A 9,082-nucleotide genomic window follows, 5' to 3' on the forward strand; every position below is an offset into this window, starting at 1 on the left:
GTCTGCAAGAACACAGTGGCCTCCATCATTATTAAATGAATGAATGAATCATCATTCTAAAAATGATATACACTACCGTTGAGGACTTGTGAGGCGTCTGTTTCTCGACACTCTAATGTACTTGTCCTCTTGCTCAGTTGTGCACCAGGGCCTCCCACTACTCTTTCTATTCTGGTTAGAGACCGTTTGCACTGTTCTGATCGTCAGTTTCTTGACAATTTCTCGCATGGAATAGCATAAATTTCTCAGAACAAGAATAGGCTGATGAGTTTCAGAAGAAAGCTCTTTGTTTCTGGCCATTTTGAGCCTGTAATCGAACCCACAAATGTTGATGCTCCAGATACTCAACTAGTCTAAAAAAGGCTAGTTTTATTGCTTCTTTAATCAGCTGTGCTAACATACTTGCAAGAGGGGTTTCTAATGATAAATTAGCCTTTAAAAATGATAAACTTGGATTAGCTAACACAACGTGCCATTGGGACATGAGTAATGGTTGCTGATAATGGACCTCTGCACTCCTATGTAGATATTCCATTAAAATAATCTGCCGTTTCCAGCTTCATCAAATCAAATCCAATTTATTTATATAGCCCTTCTTACATCAAGTGATATTTCAAAGTGTTGTACAGAACCCCTGCCTAAAACCCCAAACAGCAAGCAATGCAGGTGTAGAAGCACGGTGGCTCTAAAAAACCTTCTAGAAAGGCCAAAACCTAGGAAGAAACCTAGAGAGGAACCAGGCTATGAGGGGTGGACTCTTCTGGCTGTGCCGGGTGGAGATTATAACATAACATGGCCAAGATATTCAAATGTTCATAAATGACCAGCATGGTCAAATAATAATAATCACAGTAGTTGTCGAGGGTGCAGCAAGTCAGCACCTCAGGAGTAAATGTCAGTTGGCTTTTCATAGCCGATCATGAAGAGTATCTCTACCGGTCCTGCTGTCTCTAGGTAGTTGAAAACAGCAGGTCTGGGACAGGTAGCACGTCCGGTGAACAGGTCAGGGTTCCATAGCCGCAGGCAGAACAGTTGAAACTGGAGCAGCAGCATGGCCAGGTGGACTGGGGACAGCAAGGAGTCATCATGCCAGGTAGTCCTGAGGCATGGTCCTCCGAGAGAGAGAAAGAAATAGAGAATTAGAGAGAGCATACTTAAAAATCACACAGGACACCGGATAAGACAGGAGAAGCCAGATATAACAAACTGACCCTAGCCCCCCGACACATAAACTACCGCAGCATACAGGGCCAAACAGGAAGGATATAACCCCACCCATTTAGCCAAAGCACAGCCCCCACACCACTAGAGGGATATCTTCAACCACCAACTTACCATCCTGAGACAAGTCCGAGTATCGCCCACAAAGATCTCCGCCACGGCACAACACAAGAGGGGGCGCCAACCCAGACAGGAAGATCACGTCAGTGACTCAACCCACTCAAGTGACGCACCCCTCCTAGGGATGGCATGAAAGAGCACCAGTAAGCCTGTGACTCAGCCCCTGTAATAGGGTTAGAGGCAGAGAATCTTAGTGGAGAGAGGGGAACCAGCCAGGCAGAGACAGCAAGGGTGGTTCGTTGCTCCAGAGCCTTTCCGTTCACCTTCACATAGAGCGTCTGCTAAATGACTTAAATGTAAATGTGATATGACCCACTGAAGAGATTAGTCTTCAGTAAAGACTTAAAGGTTGAGACCGAGTTTGCGTCTCTCACATGGGTAGGCAGACCATTCCATAAAAACGGAGCTCTATAGGAGAAAGCCCTTCCTCCAGCTGTTTGCTTAGAAATTCTAGGAACAATTAGGAGGCCTGCGTCTTGTGACTGTAGCGTACTTGTAGGTATGTATGGCAGGACCAAATCGGAAAGATAGGTAGGAGCAAGCCCATGTAATGCTTTGTAGGTTAGCAGTAAAACAGCCCTTGCCTTAACAGGAATCTAGTGTAGGGAGGCTAGCACTGGAGTAATATGATCAAATTATTTTTGGTTATAGTCAGGATTCTATCAGCCGTATTTCGCACTAACTTTATTTAGTGCTATATCCGGGTAGCCGGAAAGTAGAGCATTGCAGTAGTCTAACCTAGAAGTAAAAAAAGCATGGATACATTTTTCTGTATCATTTTTGGACAGAACGTTTCTGATTTTTGCAATGTTACGTAGATGGAAAAAAGCTGTCCTTGAAACAGTCTTGATATGTTCGTCAAAAGAGAGATCAGGGTCCAGAGTAACGCCGAGGTCCTTCACAGTTTTATTTGAGACGACTATACAACCATCAAGATTAATTGTCAGATTCAACAGAAGACATCTTTGTTTCTTGGGACCTAGAACAAGCATCTCTGTTTTGTCCGAGTTTAAAAGTAGAAAGTTTGTAGCCATACACTTCCTTATGTGTGAAACACTGGCTTCTAGTGAGGGCAATTTTGGGGCTTCACCATGCTTCATTGAAATGTACAGCTGTGTGTCATCCACATAGCAGTGAAGGTTAACTTTATGTTTTCGAATGACATCCCCAAGAGGTAAAATATATAGTGAACCTTGAGGAACACCGAAATTTACAGTTGATTTGTCAGAGGACAAACCATTCACAGAGACAAACTGATCTGATCTTTCCGACAGATAAGATCTAAACCAGGCCAGAACTTGTCCATGTAGACCAATTTGGGTCCCCAATCGCCAAAAGAATGTGGTGGTCAATGGTATCAAAAGCAGCACTAAGGTCTAGGAGCACGAGGACAGATGCAGAGCCTCGGTCTGACGCCATTAAAAGGTAATTTACCACCTTCACAAGTGCGGTCTCGGTGCTGTGATTGGGTCTAAAACCAGACTGAAGCATTTCGTATACATTGTTTTTTTCTTCAGGAAGGCTGTGAGTTGCTGTGCAACAGCTTTTTCTAACATTTTTGAGAGGAATGGAAGATTTGATTTAGGCCGATAGTTTTTAATATTTTCTGGGTCATGGTTTGGCTTTTTCAAGAGAGGCTTTATTACTGCCACTTTTAGTGAGTTTGGTAAACATCCGGTGGATAGAGAGCTGTTTATTATGTTCAACATAGGAGGGCCAAACACAGGAAGCATATCTTTCAGTAGTTTAGTTGGAATAGGATCCAGTATGCAGCTTGAAAGTTTAGAGGCCATGATTATTTTCATCATTGTGTCAAGAGATATAGTACTAAAACACTTGAGTGTCTTTCTTGATCCTAGGTCCTGGCAGAGTTGTGCAGACTGAGGACAACTGAGCTTTGGAGGAATATGCAGATTTAAAGAGGAGTCTGTAATTTGCTTTCTAATGATCATGATCTTTTCCTCAAAAAGTTCATGAATTTATTACTGCTGAAGTGAAAGCCATCCTCACTTGGAGAATGCTGCTTTTTAGTTAGCTTTGCGACAGTATCAAAAATACATTTTGGGTTGTTCTTATTTTCCTCAATTAAGTTGGAAAAATAGGATGATCGAGCAGCAGTGAGGGCTCTTCGATACTGCACGGTACTGTCTTTCCAAGCTAGTCGGAAGACTTCCAGTTTGGTGTGGCGCCATTTCCGTTCCAATGTTCTGGAAGCTTGCTTCAGAGCTCGGGTATTTTCTGTATACCAGGGAGATAGTTTCTTATGACAAATTATTTTAGTTTTTAGGGGTGCAACTGCATCTAGGGTATTGCGCAAGGTTAAATTGAGTTCCTCAGTTTGGTGGTTAACTGATTTTAGCCCTCTAACGTCCTTGGGTAGGCAGCTACATCAGTCATTTACAACTTTAACAATGTCTACACTGTATTTCGGATCAACTGAATGTTATTTATTGTACCAAAAAAATGCTTTTCTTTCAGAAACAAGGACATTTCTAAGTGACCACAAACTTTTGAATGGTTGTGCATATATACGCTACATGGCTAAATGTATGTGGATACACATTCAAATGAGTGGATCCGGCTATTTCAGCCACACCCATTGCTGAAATGTGTACACAGCCATGCAATCTCCATATACAAACATTGGCAGTGGAATGGCCTTACTGAAGAGCTCAGTGACTTTGAATGTGGCACCGTCATATGATACCACCTTTCCAACAAGTCAGATCGTCAAATGTGTGCCCTTGCTAGAGCTGCCCTGGTCAACTGTAAGTTGTAAGTTAATGTGAAATTAAAACATCTAGGAGCAACAACGGACCGCGAAGTGGTAGACCACACAAGCTCACAGACCGGGACCGCTGAGTGTTGAAGCAGGTAACGAGTAAAAATCATCTGTGCTTGGTTGCAACACTCACTACTGAATTCCAAACTGCCTCTGGAAGCTATGTCAAACTGTTATAGACTTATATTCCTCCTGCCCTGCCCTTCTAAAATCCATGGCCGAGCAGCCACATGGTCGAGCAGCCACACACAAGCCTAAGATCACCATGCGCAATGCCAAGCGTCGGCTGGAGTGGTGAAAAGCTTGCTGACCATGGACTCTGGAGCAGTGGAAACGGTTTCTCTGGAGTGATGATTCACACTTCACAATCTGGCAATCCGACGTATGAATTTGGGTTTGGCGGAGGCCAGGAACATGCATAGTGCATAACTGTAAAGTTTGGTGGAGGAGGAATAATGGTCTGGGGCTGATTTCATGGTTAGTGGTTGGCCCCTAAGTTCCAGTGAAGGGAAATCTTAACTCCACAGCATACAATTACATTATAGATGATTCATTGCTTCCAACTTTGTGGCAACAGTTTGGGGAAGGCCCTTTCCTGTTTCAGCATGACTATGCTCCTGTGCACAAAGTGAGGTCCATACAGAAATGGTTTGTCGAGATCAGTGTGGAAGAACTTGACTGGCCTGCACAGAGCCCTGACCTCAACCCCAACATCAGTGCCCAACCTCACTAATGCTCTTTTGGCTAAATGGAAGCAAGTCCCCGCAGCTGTTATAGCAGCAAATGGGGGACCAACTCCATATTAATGCCAATGATTTTGGAATGAGATGTTCTACAAGCAGGTGTTCACATACTTTTGGTCTTGTAATATATAGAATATGCAAAAATGCAAACACAACAATTTCATTGATTTTGTGGAGTTACAGTTTATATGAGGAAATCACGACTGGGGAATACAGAACTGCATCTGTTGGTCACAGATACTGTTATGCAGATGAATGAGGACCCAAAAGCGACTTAACAGAAACAGAGTTTATTCCAGTCTTTAACAAAAACGATAATCCTGGATACTATCACAGGTAAAGTCAAAACAGGAAAACTGAAACCCTCTAGTCAGTAGAGGGGGAACAACTGGAGATGCGACCACAGACTGCAGGTCGCTTCGGGAAGGCGCAGGCCGTAGCTGATATAGACACCTGCTCACACGCAGCATCTGAAGAAGGCAAAAAACACGACAGGACGGAACAAGGACACATAACAGCAAACAAGGATCCGACAAGGACAGAAGCGAAAACAGAGAGAGAAATAGGGACTTAATCAGAGGGCAAAATAGGGAACAGGTGTGAAAGAGTAAATGAGGTAGTTAGGAGAATGAGGAACAGCTGGGAGCAGGAACGGAACGATAGACAGAGAGAGAGAGAGGGAGGGGGAGAGAGAGGGATAGAAAGAGGGAAAGAACCTAATAAGACCAGCAGGGGGAAACGAATAGAACAGGAAGCACAGGGACAAGACATGACAATCTATGACAAAACATGACAGTACCCCCCCCCACTCACCGAGCGCCTCCTGGCGCACTCGAGGAGGAACCCTGGCGGCAACGGAGGAAATCATCAATCAACGAACGGTCCAGCACGTCCCGAGATGGAACCCAACTCCTCTCCTCAGGACCGTAACCCTCCCAATCCACTAAGTACTGGTGACCACGTCCCCGAGAACGCATGTCCATGATCTTCCGTACCCTGTAAATAGGTGCGCCCTCGACAAGGACGGGGGGGGGGGGAAGACGAACGGGGGCGCGAAGAAAAGGCTTGACACAGGAGACATGGAAGACAGGGTGGACGCGACGAAGATGTCGCGGAAGAAGCAGTCGCACTGCGACAGGATTGACGACCTGAGAAACACGGAACGGACCAATGAACGACGGAGTCAACTTGCGAGAAGCTGTCGTAAGGGAAAGGTTACGAGTGGAAAGCCACACTCTCTGACCGCGACAATACCTAGGACTCTTAATCCTACGTTTATTGGCGGCTCTCACAGTCTGCGCCCTGTAACGGCAAAGTGCAGACCTGACCCTCCTCCAGGTGCGCTCACAACGTTGGACAAAAGCCTGAGCGGAGGGAACGCTGGACTCGGCGAGCTGGGACGAGAACAGAGGAGGCTGGTACCCAAGACTACTCTGAAAAGGAGATAGCCCGGTAGCAGACGAAGGAAGCGAGTTGTGAGCGTATTCTGCCCAGGGGAGCTGTTCTGCCCAAGACGCAGGGTTTCGAAAAGAAAGGCTGCGTAATATGCGACCAATCGTCTGATTGGCCCGTTCTGCTTGACCGTTAGACTGGGGATGAAAACCGGAAGAGAGACTGACGGAAGCACCAATCAAAAGACAGAACTCCCTCCAAAACTGTGACGTGAATTGCGGACCTCTTTCCCAAACGGCGTCTAACGGGAGGCCATGAATTCTGAACACATTCTCAATGATGATTTGTGCCGTCTCCTTAGCGGAAGGAAGCTTAGCGAGGGAATAAAATGAGCCTCCTTAGAGAACCTATCGACAACCGTAAGAATCACAGTCTTCCCCGCAGACGAAGGCAGACCGGTAATAAAGTCTAAGGCGATGTGAGACCATGGTCGAGAAGGAATGGGAAGCGGTCTGAGACGACCGGCAGGAGGAGAGTTACCTGACTTAGTCTGCGCGCAGTCCGAACAAGCAGCCACGAAACGGCGCGTGTCACGCTCCTGAGTAGGCCACCAAAACCGCTGGCGAATAGAAGCAAGCGTACCCCGAACGCCGGGGTGGCCAGCTAACTTGGCAGAGTGAGCCCACTGAAGAACAGCCAGACGAGTAGAGACAGGAACGAAAAGAAGGTTACTAGGACAAGCGCGGCGACGCAGTGTGAGTGAGTGCTTGCTTTACCTGTCTCTCAATTCCCCAGACAGTCAACCCGACAACACGCCCTTCAGGGAGAATCCCCTCGGGGTCGGTAGAAGCTACAGAAGAACTGAAGAGACGGGATAAGGCATCAGGCTTGGTGTTCTTATTTCCCGGGCGATAAGAAATAACGAACTCGAAACGAGCGAAAAACAACGCCCAACGAGCTTGACGTGCATTGAGTCGTTTGGCAGAACGGATGTACTCAAGGTTCTTATGGTCAGTCCAAACGACAAAAGGAACGGTCGCCCCCTCCAACCACTGTCGCCATTCGCCTAGGGCTAAGCGGATGGCGAGCAGTTCGCGGTTACCCACATCATAGTTGCGTTCCGATGGCGACAGGCGATGAGAAAAATACACGCAAGGATGGACCTTATCGTCAGAATGGAAGCGCTGGGACAGAATGGCTCCCACGCCCGCCTCTGAAGCGTCAACCTCGACAATGAATTGTTTAGTGACGTCAGGAGTAACAAGGATAGGAGCGGATGTAAAACGCTTCTTGAGGAGATCAAAAGCTCCCTGGGTGGAACCGGACCACTTAAAGCACGTCTTGACAGAAGTAAGAGCTGTGAGAGGGGCAGCCACTTGACCGAAATTACGACTGAAACGCCGATAGAAATTCGCGAAACCGAGAAAGCGCTGCAACTCGACACGTGACTTAGGGACGGGCCAATCGCTGACAGCCTGGACCTTAGCGGGATCCATCTGAATGCCTTCAGCGGAAATAACAGAACCGAGAAATGTGACAGAGGAGACATGAAAGGCGCACTTCTCAGCCTTCACATAGAGACAATTCTCTAAAAGGCGCTGGAGTACACGTCGAACGTGCTGAACATGAATCTCGAGTGACGGTGAAAAAATCAGGATATCGTCAAGGTAAACGAAAACAAAGATGTTCAATGTAATATATGCCATTTAGTTCAAAGCATGTCATCTCAGTACATCATTAACTAATGCCTGAAAGACAGCTGGAGCATTACCGAGACCGAACGGCAGAACCCGGTATTCAAAATGCCCTAACGGAGTGTTAAACGCCGTTTTCCACTCGTCCCCCTCTCTGATGCGCACGAGATGGTAAGCGTTACGAAGGTCCAACTTAGTAAAGAACCTGGCTCCCTGCAGAATCTCGAAGGCTGACGACATAAGGGGAAGCGGATAACGATTCTTAACCGTTATGTCATTCAGCCCTCGATAATCCACGCAGGGGCGCAGGGTACCGTCCTTCTTCTTAACAAAAAAAAACCCCCGCTCCGGCGGGAGCGGAAGAAGGCTCAACGGTACCGGCGTCGAGAGAAACAGACAGATAATCTTTGAGAGCCTTACGTTCGGGAGCCGACAGAGAGTATAGTCTACCCCGAGGGGGAGTGGTCCCCGGAAGGAGATCAATACAACAATCATACGACCGGTGAGGAGGAAGGGAGTTGGCTCTGGACCGACTGAAGACCGTGCGCAGATCATGATATTCCTCCGGCACTCCTGTCAAATCACCAGGTTCCTCCTGAGAAGAGGGGACAGAAGAAACAGGAGGGATAGCAGACATGGCGAGCAGCGGACAATTCCTGCTCGTGTCTGCCGAGCATGGCTCCTTGGATCTCGACGGCAGTGTAACGAGCGTCAGAAGTCGCTGGGTCCATTCTTTGATCGGTTCCTTCTGTTATGCAGGTGAAGGAGGACCCAAACGCGACTTAACAGAAACAGAGAGTTATTAATGCTCAAACCGGACAACTGAAATCCTAGATAGTAGAGGGGAAACAACTGGAGAAGGCCACAGACTGCAGGTCGCTTCGGTAGGCGCAGGCCGTAGTCAACTGAGACACCTGCTCTACGCCCAGCGTCTGAAGAAGCACAAACACGACAGGACAGGGTGATACACAATCACGGCAAAAAACACGACAGGACAGGGCGAAACGCAATTACAGCATGGAATACAAAACAAGGAACCGATGGAACAGGAACGGATCACAAAGGAATAAATAGGGAGTCTAATCAGGGGAAAGGATCGGGAACAGGTGTGGGAAGACTAAATGATGATT

This window comes from Oncorhynchus gorbuscha, linkage group LG22, assembly GCF_021184085.1.
Source record: "Oncorhynchus gorbuscha isolate QuinsamMale2020 ecotype Even-year linkage group LG22, OgorEven_v1.0, whole genome shotgun sequence".
Classification (NCBI taxonomy): domain Eukaryota; kingdom Metazoa; phylum Chordata; class Actinopteri; order Salmoniformes; family Salmonidae; genus Oncorhynchus; species Oncorhynchus gorbuscha.